We start from the raw sequence: 12,364 nt of genomic DNA, 5'->3' as shown, positions 1-12,364 counted from the left end.
GCTCAGACATACAAGTTCCCAGGATTCTCGAGGAAGGCTGAATAGAAGCAAGTCCCACGTGGAAAGTGCCCCAGTTCTAACTCGGCTTTGGCCTCATTCCCAACACCCCTTCCCCATCTGTGCCCCAGTTCCAGGATCCAGGTCCCTGGTATTGCTTAGGACCCAGTCTTCCTGAGTCACATGCCCAGACCTCCTGAGAATTGTATCCCTTGGGGGCTTGGAAGGTGATACAAGAAGAGAAAGACTATGGAATCATGAACAGCATCTCTGCCTCCCACTTTTCCTTCCCTCCCCATGTTTTGTCTAGGTTCCCCTCTCTGACCTCTAGACTGGACTCAAACAGGCCCTAGGATCCTTACCAACACTGTCGCTGCTGGACTTGATCTCAAGTGGTGACTTGGAATATCAGGGCTGAGGGGTAGGGTTGGGGGTTTGTACATACCAGCAGGACAGAGCTTTCCAAACTCCCAAGAGTGGATTTAGCCCTGAAGAAGGTGTACATCTCACAGGAAGCCACAGCTGCGTCTGCTGGGGCCCCAGAGCATGTGTGTGTTCAGGTTTGTTTAAAATACAACCCCAGGGAACTGCAGACAGGTACACCTGGAAAACTGAGCTGCTGGCCAACACACCTTATTTATCACATCTTGTAGCGCTTTCCTTACAAACACCCTCTTCTGTCTCTGTCCCACTGAGTTGGCAATGTCCCACCACCCTGGGAAATTCCTTTCCACCTGCTCCCCACCGGCACAGGCAAACAGAACACAGCAGGCAAGCCTGGGGCTCCGAAAGCATTCAAGCACAAATCCACAGCCAGAAATGGCCAAGGAACAGCCATTCCCTCCTGACTCTGCTCAAGGTCTTGCTCTCCTAAACAGCAACATGCTATCTTCTGGGACCTCAGGCCCCAACCCTCTGCCCCAGCCCTACATGCCTGAGGGTGACCTTCACTCTCATCTCATCTAAGCATGAGAAGGATGGGCCCGTCTTCCCTCAGTACCATCTCCAAGCCTGACAGTGAATTGTGCCAGCCTCGTTCTCAGCTCCCTCCTGCCACTCCGAATGAACTATGTCTGCTTCTCTCAGAGGCCAGATCCTTCCATTTGACCTTTTCAAGAACCTGTCTTCTGAATCCCCAACTCCCCCTCATCTGCTCTGTCATTCCTGTGTGTGTGCAGGTGGCCACGTGTCTCCTCCCTTAAACTGGTCTTGTTCGGGCTTAGAGTTGCTGAGGTTTCAAGTCCATGGTCAGCTGGTTCCATCACTTCTGGGTGGTGAAGCAGAACATCATGGTAGAAGGGTGTGAGGGAAGGGGAGGGGGAGGCGAGGGGAAGGCAGGGCCAACACATCATTCAAAAAAAACATGTCCCAGTGACTAATTTCTCCAAACAGGCAACACTTCTCATCAGTGTAGTAAGTGGTGGAGTCAGCGCCCTCTGAACCAGTGACACCTCTGACACCTCCCAACAGTGTCACCCACTAGAGACCATCCATCAACCACCTTGAGCAGAGACACTCTCTTGTCTTCTTTGTTCTCTTTGTTACAAAACTCCCTGGGAAAGCAGGTGTTCAGACTGATGGCTCACTTCCATAGGCTGCCTGCCTAGCACTTACAAAAGCCCTGGTTCCTCCAAGAGCCTAAGCCCCGGATGGTAGCAGGCCTGCAGACTCTGAAGGACTTTGGAACTCACCCCAGTTCTATTTGTTTCATGTGTGGGGCCCAGGTACACAGCAGGTGTTGCGTGGGCATTGGTCTTGGCTGCCTGTGTCCAGGTGAAAAGGGCTAGTTTCAGCCAGTTCAGCTGATGCCAGGACAGGGCCCACTGTCAGTCCCCAGAAGCTAGGGCAGGCCACTTCTGAGAAGCCTGGGACCAGGAACTTGACCTCTGAGCTCCCACGTAGGATAGAATACCTGCCGTGCTTCAGGAGAGGGGCAGAGGCAGCAGAGCTGAAGGGATGGAGGGTTTAGAGGTGTCTGCCTTGGCTCAGTCTCCAGGATGCCACGAACACCGCAGGCAGGTGATATCTTAGCCTTCTGTGCCGTTTGTGTGTGTGTGTGTGTGTGTGTGTGTGTGTGTGTGTGTGTGTGTGTGTGAGAGAGAGAGAGAGAGAGAGAGAGAGAGAGAGAGAGAGAGAGAGAGTTGGGTTTTTTTTAGACAGGGTCTTTACATAGTACATAGCCATACTGACTGTCCTGAAACTCAATATGTAGACCAGACTAGCCTCCAAAGATTTGCCTGTCTCTGCCGAGTGCTGGGATTAAAGGTGTGAGCCACCCAGCACCCAACATATCTTTGTTTTTAAGACTCCAATTTCATTTGGCTTGCTATGATTCAAAGCATGTGCCATCATGCCCAGCCTCCTGGTATATTTAGTGTGCAGTAAAGACATCATCTACCATCCCATCCTGTCCACTTCTCCACCCTCACCCTTTGCCTATCACACTCTGGACATACTGGCCATCCTGCTGTTCCCTGATGTTGTGGTTTGTGGTTTGCAGACAGAGGGAATACGCACATGCATCTCCCTGGGACCAGACTGCTCCGTCTCCTCATTCCCAGCAGACGGGCTTTCACTTGCTACTTAAATCTAGCTTGTTGTGTAGTACTCACAGAAATCTTAGTTGGGGTTTTACTACTGTGAAGAGACACCACGGCCACAGCAACTCTTATAAAGGAAAACTTTTAGTCGGGGCTGGCTTACAGTTTCAGAGGTTTAGTCCATTCTTATCCCGTTGGGAAGCATGGCAGCAAGCAGCTAGAGACACGATAGACATGGTACTAGAGAAGGAGCTGAGAGTTCTACATCTTGACCCACTGGTAGCAGCAGGAGACTGTGCCACACTGGTCAGACTTGAGCTTGTAAGGCCCCAAAGTCGGCTTCCACAGTGATACACTTCCTCAAGCAAAGCCACACCTCTTAATAGTGCCACTCCCTGTGGGCCAATCATACACACACACACACACACACACACACACACACACACACACGCACTCAAATCTATGGGAACCATTCTTCTTCAAACCATCATTCTGGCTATCCTGGGCTAATTTGCTGCCTGGTCATCTGACATTTGCCCTACCTTTTTCCTGTATTCCAGAGCTGGGGACCTGGCCTGCTTGGGGTCTTCTATCCTGGTGGCCACAGCATGTGGCTCACTTTGTAAACATCTTTTTTGCTTTTATTGTGGGCCACACAGAGTGTCCTACAGAATGTATATCACCTCCATGGCTAAGGAACCAGATTTTCCTTTTTCACCGCTAAGTATGCACCCCACTTGGTGCAGACGAGGTGCTTACTGAACGCAGTTTCTGGAGAATAGTAATGGAAGTCTACCAAGTGCTTACTATGTGCCAGGACTCACTGCTCTCCGCATTTGGCCTATAGCAGTCCAGCAAGGGAAGTGACAGGAGAAGGGAAGTGACAGGACAGGAGAAGTGACAGGAGAGGAGAAGTGACAGGAGAAGGGAAGTGACAGGAGAGAAGTGACAGGAGAGGAGGAGTGACAGGAGAAGGGAAGTGACAGGAGAAGGGAAGTGACAGGAGGAGGGAAGTGACAGGAGAGGAGAAGTGACAGGAGAGGAGAAGTGACAGGAGAGGAGAAGTGGCAGGAAAAGGGAAGTGACAGGAGAGGAGAAGTGACAGAAGGGAAGTGACAGGAGGGAAGTGACAGGAGGAGGGAAGTGACAGGAGAGGAGAAGTAACAGGAGGAGGGAAGTGACAGGAGAGGAGAAGTGACAGGAGAGGAGAAGTGACAGGAGAAGGGAAGTGATAGGAGAGAACTGAGCCCAGGAGAGGCTTCGCCAGGGTCAGATGACTGGAAGTGACAGCACCCAGGTGTTTATGCAGCCCAGATTCCAGAAGCAATGGGCTGCTTTAGCCTCGGTCACTGTAATTAACCGCCTGAGCTGATCCACTTACAGAGAGAAAATGTTTCTTTTACTTCATGGAAATTTTAGTCCATGGATTGGCTCCACTGTTTGTTATCTATCTAGCTATCTAGCTACCTACCTACCTACCTATCTCTATCTATCTATTTATCTATTTATCTGTTTATCTATCTATCTATCTATCCATTCATTTATTGCATTCCCCTCCTTCCTTCCTCTCTTCCTGCTTCCTCACCCCACTTCCCCTTTCACCAACCCCCATCCACCCCTCCTCCATTTCTCTTCAGAAAAGGGTGGGTTTTGAACCCAGAGGGACATACTACAGCAGGAGTATGTGAGGAATAAAACCACTTACCTGGTGGCTAGGAAGGAGGAGGAAGAGGAGGAGAAGGAAGATGAGCCCCTTTAAGGACTTGTCACTCATGCCCTAAGGGCCTCCTAAATTCCCACCAAATCAAAAGTTCCAAGTCCTCCCCAATTGTGCCAAGCTGGGGACACAGGGATGCTGCATGAGGTAGACTGTGTGTGTAAGAACCCCCCACAGTCTTAGCCTAAATGCACTACCCCACAAATCACAGCTTGACAACAGATCACTGCAAAAGGCATGAGGTTTATTGATCCAATGTGCGTGGGGTTGCTCATCCTGGTAGGAAGAGGCAACCCTGAGTCTAAGAAGCATACACCTTGTATACTTTTTACAAAGGCAACGGGGCTAGTTGGCTTATTCTGATTGGTGCAGTATCAAACAAAGGCTCTCTTCAGGCATTGGTTGGCTTGCTCATGGGGGCTGTTCTTGGCTTCATTGCCCCCTTACCTAACTCTTGTACCTGGAAAGCCCCTGGAACGGGGAGAGCTGGAAAGTCCCGGAGTTTTAGTTAGTGGGGTCTGGGTGTCCTCAGAGTCCAGTACAGGGAGTGGTAGAACATCTAATCTTGTTCTTACAGGTCTTATCGGTTAATTTATGTTCTGGTCAGCTTTTAGTTCATCCCAGCCCTCCTGACCTTAAAAGCTTTGTTTTTCTTATACAAGCAGATGTCTCTACTATAGGTAGTTTTGGATTATTATTTCTTTCTCAAAAAAGTCTTGTTTTTACCTTTATTTTTACATGTGTGTGTATGTGTGACTTAAGGGTCCCTTAATCCCTTCAGGGACATCAAAATACAAAAGCTCAAGTGGGGGCATCTTTTGTAGACTGGGGAAACCCAGAGACATCAAACACACGTCACCTTGTGAGGCACGAGGCTAGAATTGGGGGACAAAAGTCCCAGAGAGAAGAGTATTTCAGAGGGGTGAGCCTGGCCTCAAGGCTACAACCTTCCTTCAGGGGCTCCCGGCCACTTAAAGAGATGCCTCAGGAGATCGGCAGGTTCATATGGACAAGAAACTCGAGGACGAATAGGTGAGAGCTTCCTGTTAGAAGTGGGGGTTTAAGGCAAGTGCTCTGGAAAGGCTTTCAGGGGTCTCCACAAGTTACACATTGCAAGTACAGTGCATGGGGAATAGTCTGATTCTCCCACAAAGGAAGACCTGCTCCTGGTCTCTCATTTAGTTAAGTCAAAATGCCAGCCACTTCTGACAACGGCTTGCTGGATGCAAAGGTTAACCCTTTCTGGAGGTCGGAAACCTCATCCGAGGCTCCACGCTCGATGCTCACACTGTGCTTTTGTTATATACCGTTCTGGTTCTGTGATCAGATAGGCCTTCGAAGAGAACGATCCAGAGCTAGGAGGGGAATTTAAAGTCCAATACATGTAATGCATAAAACTGCATTAAACTAAACACACACATTGATACATAAACAGATACATATGCACACAAATAAACACAACACTCACATATGCACACATACACACATTCACACATGTATATTCTCACACATATACACGCACACAAACAAACACAAACGTGTCTTAGAGTTTTTGGTTTTTTGTCTTTTCGAGACAGGGTTTCTCTGATTAGCCCTGGCTGTCCTGGAACTCACTCTGTAGACCAGGCTCGCCTTGAACTTAGAAATCCACCTGCCTCTACCCCCCAAGTGATGGGATTAAAGGCGTGCGCCACCACTGCCCGGCTTAGTTAGGGTTTTTAATTGCTGCAACAAAATACCATGACAGAAAAGCTAGTTGGGGAGGAAAGGGTTAATTCAGCTTACCCTTCCGCACTGCCTTTCATCACCAAAGGAAGTCAGGACAGGAACTCAAACAGGGCAGGAACCTGGAGGCAGGAGCTGATGCAGAAGCCATAGAGAGTGCTGCCTACTGGCTTGTTTCCCCTGGCTTGCTCAGCTTGCTTTCTTATAAAACCCAGGACCACCAGCCCAGGGATGGCCCCACCCACAATGGGCTGGACCCTTCCCATCAATCACCAATTGAGAACACGCCTTACAGCTGGATCTCATATGGAGGCATTTCCTCAGCTGAGGCTCTTTCCTCTCTGATGACTCTAACTTGTCAGGTTGACAGAAAACCAGCCAGGACCCACAAATTCACATATCTGCACACACATAGTCATAAGAACAAATAAAATAAGGGAGACCACTCCCTCCATTCTGGTGACTCTGCTCTTTTCACTGGCAGGATATTGTTGTTGGGGGACACAGCTGAAGGGCATATGGAATTCTTCTCTTTTTTTTAAGATTTACTTTTAGTTTTTACTTATGTGTAATTGTGGTTGTGGGGAGATGTGGAGGTGTGTGTGTGCACTCGAGAGCATGCAGGATCTCCTAGAGCTGAAGTTGCAGGCAGTTGTGGGCCAGCATATAGGTACTAGGAACTAACTGAATTTGGCTCCTCTGGAAGAGCAGCAAGAGCTCTTCACCACTGAGCCCTGCCTCCAGTGCTCTTCTATGTTATTTTTTACAACTGGTTGGAAAAGGAAAGACCACAGCCTCCCCTGAGACCTGGAAGGAACACAGACAGCCCTAGGGATGCCTTGATTTTGAACCCAGTGAGACTCATTTCAGACCTCCAGCAGATGATTGGTCTGTGCTCTTCAGTCACTGACCTTGGCATCGTTTGTTATGGAAGCGGTAGAAAAGCAATATACTAACTCATCTTGTTCATGAACAAAAGCCAGTCTCAAAAGTTCTAGAAAATCATATTGAGAGTGAAAGTAGATGTTAGTAACAAAAGAGGAATTCATTACCAATGTTTGTGAATCATGTGATACACATTTTATTTTATTTTATTTTGAGTCCAGGGTCTTACTTTGTGTAAGAACCGAGTGGACAGGGACATCTCAGAAAAAAAGGCCAGAAATTTCCTTAATAAGATAAGCTCAGGAACTTTAGGAAGGAAGCGGAACTCTCCAGAAGGGAAACGCTAATTAACATTCCTCAGATCACCGGGTGAGAAACAACCTTCAGGTGGAGACACATTCGTCAGGGTGGACCTTTGCCCACCTTCAGACAAGGGAAGTCCTTGCTACCTCATTCCCTGAAGACCAATCAGTTTAAAAAGTCACACTGTTTTGCCAATCACATTGTGTCTAATGGCTGCGGTCCTGAAAATTGTATAAAAGCTCACTGAACAAGCTGTGCGGGGTTGCCTCCTTTCCTGAGGGTCTGGGACAGCCTCAGTGCACTGAAATAAAAATCCTCATGCTCTTTGCATCCATCAGGCTCCATGTGATTCACTCAGAGGGGGTCTCCAGTAAGCTAAGGCTCGCCAGGGTCTTCCATTTGTAGCCACCTCTGCCTCCTAAGTGCTGGAATCAAAGGCATCCAGCAACCAATGGCTTGATACAATACACTAGGCAGCCAAGGCTGACCTTGAACACTAGATTCTTCTGCCTCAGTCTCCCAAATGCTGAGATTCCAAGTGTGAGTCGCCACACCCAGTGAAGAAATCATCTTTGACCAGACAACATGTTTAGTTGAACTAAATGAAAATGAGAACAGACAACCCTAACACTGTGTCTTAGTTAGCGCTTCTTACTGTGATGAAGCAATAGTGCCAACTGGGGAAGAAAGGGTTTATCTTGCTTCTGCGTCTTGGGTCACAGTTCATTGAGGGAAGCCAAAGCAGGAACTCAAACAGGGCAGAAACCTAGAGGCAGGAGCTGATGCAGAGGCCATGGAGGGGTGCTGCTTACTGACTTTCTCCCCAGAGTAACTGGGACCAGCGGGACCAGGCACACAGGAACTCTGCCAGCCCAGTGGCTCAGGTTCCTTCTGGTCCCACAACACCCAGAGAAAGCTCCACTCCTAGGTGCTCTAACAAGCCCAGGGTCACAGGATCACAGAGACAGCTTGACTTTGAGGAGTTTTTACTTTCTCCTCATAGCTTGTTCAGTCTATTTTCTTATAGAACCCAGGACCACCTGCTCAGGGATGGCACCACCCACAATGGGCTGAGCCCTTCCCCACCAATTAAGAACATTCCCTCCAGGCTTGACGTTTTTTTCACAATTGGCTCCCTTTGTCTCAGATGTTGAGATGAATCTATTGTGACGAATTGATGTAAAATCAGCCTGTAGCTGAGGCTCTGGTAAGAAGGAAGCTTGTCTGTTAAATAGAAAGGTTGGGAAGGAGAAAGAACTGATAAGTCAATAAAATCTCCATCCCCAGGAGCTGGGAAAGGGAAGAGCTAGCTGGAAACAGGAGCATAAAGATAAGACAGTAGAAAATATTAATGTAGAAATGGAGATGGAGGGGTGGCTCAGTGGTTAAAAGCACTAGGGGCTCTTCCTGGGGACTCAGTCGCATTCCCAACATCTTTACCTCCAGCTCCAGGGCATCTGACTTCTGGAGTTTACTGGCACTGGACACAGACGTGGTACAGTAACATGTATGCAGGCAAAATACCCATACACATAAAAATTAACAAAGTAACTAAAATAAATCATTTTTGGGAAGGAGAGAATAAAAGGGGAAACAAAAATATTATTGATAGACTCAATAAATTCAACAGTTGGTGTGAATCAAGGTCTCGTGGCTAGGTCTGTTGGCACATGGCAGTCATCTTACCACTTAGGAGGCTGAGCTGAAGGAGCAACAGTTAAAAGATTTGACTTTTAAAAAATGAAATACAGCCGGGCAGTGGTGGTGCATGCTTTTAATCCCAGCACTTGGGAGGCAGAGGCAGGTGGATTTCTGAGTTTGAGGGACATCCAGGGCTACACAGAGAAACCCTATCTTGAAAAAACAAAAACCAAAAAAAAAAAAAAAAAAAAAAAAAAGAAAGAAAGAAAGGAAGAAAAGAAAAGAAAAAAGAAAGAAAGAAAAAGAAATGCAGGGGGTATAAGAAAATAAAACTCCTTGTTTGTCAGACTGGTTTAAAGCCAGCTCTGTTCTAGAAGAGGGGGCAGGAGGGGAGACCTGATTCTTTGTCCCCAATCCTCCACAACTAAGCACACACATGTGTGATGTATTCCTCAATCCAGTGGCAGGCCTGAGAGCTAAGACACCTCCCCACCACTGTGCCCTCTGGGTCAAGCATCAAGGGACCTCAGAAGACCTGCTCCCTGTTAGGACCTTGGCCTGGAGCTCACAGGAGAGGGAATCTAGCCGTGGGATGGACATACAGGAGGTTTCAGCAACACACAGAGAGGTGAGAACCCAAGGGACTTATGTTTGCCTAAGTTCCTCATCCCAAGAGTTTATAGACTCATGTGAGCAGAGCAGGAGAATAAAGAGCCGGAGTAGAACACAGGGGCCCGGGAGCAGAAAGAGGTCTGTGAGAAGCAGACTTCAGAGGAAAAGCCCGAAGGGTTGGGTTTCTCCTACATACAGCTAGAGACTTGAAGCAGGAGGAAAGCGAGTCCTGACTTCCAACCTGGGACAGTCACTTGATCTCAGGGCGCACTGTGGGCCAACAAGAAGGAGCTGCTAAACAAGGAAGTGACGTGGGTTTGGGAAGGAACACGCTGACTAGAATAGAGGACTAGGGAAGGGCAGGGCTAGAGATGGCAGCCTGGGATGGAAGCAGTTTCTACAACTGCTGCACTGCTGTGCTGGGACAGCCCTGTGAGGAGACAGGACTGAGGACTAGCAGCCCAGTCACTGGCTGGCATAGGCTAGGGTGGCGAAAGTAAAAAAGATGGCAGCTTGGTGTCTGATAGAGGCAACTAAGTGGCGAGCGCAGTCATTTATTCAGATGGGGAATATGCGGAGAGGAAGCTGGAGACCTGCTACTTTGAAAAGCTTGTGGGCCACTCTGGTAGAGGCAGCCAGGATGCTACTGGACATCTGGGTCCCGTGTGCAACTAAGGCCTAGCCTGGTGACCACTGAGCATTCAGGATCTAGCTCAGTGGTCCTCAACCTTCGCAATGCTGAGACACTTTAATACAGTTCCTCTGCTGTTGAGATCCTCCAAGCATAACATTATTTCCATTGCTACATCATAACTGTAACTTTGCTACTGTTACGAATTGTAATGTGTTTTCCGGTGGACTTAGGAGATCCCTGTAAAAGGGTGGTACAGCCTCCAAAGGGGTCACTACGCACAGGTTGAGAACTGTGGATCTAAAAGGACAAGGAAAAAGAGAGCTGTGAGCCTAAGAGCCCCAAGGAGCAGCACCTCTCTCTCTCCCTTTCTCTCTCCCTCTCTCCCTCTCTCCCTCTCTCCCTCTCTCCCTCTCTCTCTCTCTCTCTCTCTCTCTCTCTCTCTCTCTCTCTCCTTCCCTCCCTCCCTCCCTTCCTCCTTCCTTCCCTCCCTCCCTCCTTCCTTCCCTCCCTCCTTCTCTCTCTCTTTCATCTTTAGACATGCCAGGAGATGGTGTCAGATCTCATTACGGATGGTTGTGAGCCACCATGTAGTTGCTGGGATTTGAACTCGGGACCTGCGGAAGAGCAGTCAGTGCTCTTAACGGCTAAGCCATCTCTCCAGCCCATAAAACAGGATTCCTCAACAAGGCATGCATCAAGCGCACTGCTCCCTGGAAGAAGGGGACATTTCCAGGGTAGCCATCTCCCACCTACAGTTCCAGGAGGTACTAGAACCCCACTGTCGGTCTGACAAAGTATCTAGCAGAAGCAATTTAAGCAAAGACATTGTAGCCAGGTATTGTGGCAGATGCCTTTAATCCCAGCATTTAGGAGGCAAAGGTGGGCAGATCTTTGAGCTGGAGACCAGCCTGGTCTAAGTTTCAGAACAGCCAGGGATACACAAAAAAGCCCTGTCTCAAAAAAAAAAGAAAAAGAAAAAAAAGTTTCTTCTGGTTCAAAATCCAGAAGTGTTGTCCACTATAATAGGGAGGGAAAGCTTGTCAACCAGGACAGGGCTCCTGTGTCTTGGTGGCTCTAGCAGCCGAGAGGAAGGCAAGAAGCAGGGCAGGACGAGGCAAGGCTGTAACATTCGAGGGCTGCTCCCCAACTGCCTACAGCTAGGTCTGAAGTCCGAAAGGTTCTACAACCTGCAACAATGTTACCAGATGGAGTGCAAATGTGTATAAGCCAGGGGGTAGCATTTCATACCCAACAATAACCACTTGTCAGAAAAACACATTCACGCTAAAGACCAAAGCAAGAGCCCAAGATGGGAGCCAAAAGTGAATTAGAGATCTGGGGGACACAAGAGAGTGAGGTGCCCTGTTAACCAGTGGTTCTCACTATTAGTGAGCACAAGGCAGCCTGGAAAAAAAAACAACCACGCCCCTCTTTGTTGCAAGAGAATCCTGGAATCTGCACCGCAGAAAGATCAATAGGTACTACCTCTGTGATGGAGAACTGTATGAAGGTTTTTGTGACTGGTACTGCCAGCAGGGAAGAAGGTCTAACAATTGCTGTTGCTTCTCAGAAGGTCACTGGTAACCATGAGAAAGGGAATTTCAGAGACATCGTGGGAGTGGAAGCCAGATTGCGGTGGGTGGAAGAATGAATGGGAGGCGAGAAAGAGAAGATGGCAAACAAGGACCCCTTTGGGGAATCGTATGTGTAAGTGACAGAAACGACAGCATCATCCCCCTCAAAGGCTGCCCTCCGTCTCCTGGAGAAAGTTGGAAAAGAGAATTAAGGAAATTTGGAGGCTGAGTAAAACTCACCATAGGCAGAACTTTCCAGGGAAGGAAGCGAGGAGCTAGCATGGGCTTAAATGAATTTATGCTGCCAAGTCTCAAACCAATTCCAGTGTATGTGCTCTCCGTCTACACACTCAGGCTAGGGTTAATCCAGTGTTTCAGATCAGACCTTGTTACCGCCTTGAAGCTCTCCAGCAAAGACTGTTCTCCGCCTATTCTCACCTCACACCAGGGGGCATTTGTGTCTCAAACCTCTCCTTCTTCTACCCTGCTTCCTTCTCTATCTTCACCTCTACTTGACCTACTATGTTGACCCTGCACCAAGGTCTCCTAAGCTACCGCTGTTCCACTGTTCTGCTCTTCCCTAGGCAACTCGCTGTCCCACTTGCATTAGCCTTCCGGTCATCTTGGGCTCTGCCCACCTTGGTATCACACTTAAAAGAGCCAGTACCCTGGCCACGCCCATAATCCCAGCACTTGGGAGGCAGAGGCAGGTGGATTTTTGAGTTCGAGGCCAGCC

Source organism: Mastomys coucha, unplaced genomic scaffold (genome assembly GCF_008632895.1).
Source record: "Mastomys coucha isolate ucsf_1 unplaced genomic scaffold, UCSF_Mcou_1 pScaffold11, whole genome shotgun sequence".
Taxonomy (NCBI): domain Eukaryota; kingdom Metazoa; phylum Chordata; class Mammalia; order Rodentia; family Muridae; genus Mastomys; species Mastomys coucha.
The sequence above is the reverse complement of the archived record's forward strand: the minus strand, read 5'-3'. Positions refer to the sequence as shown.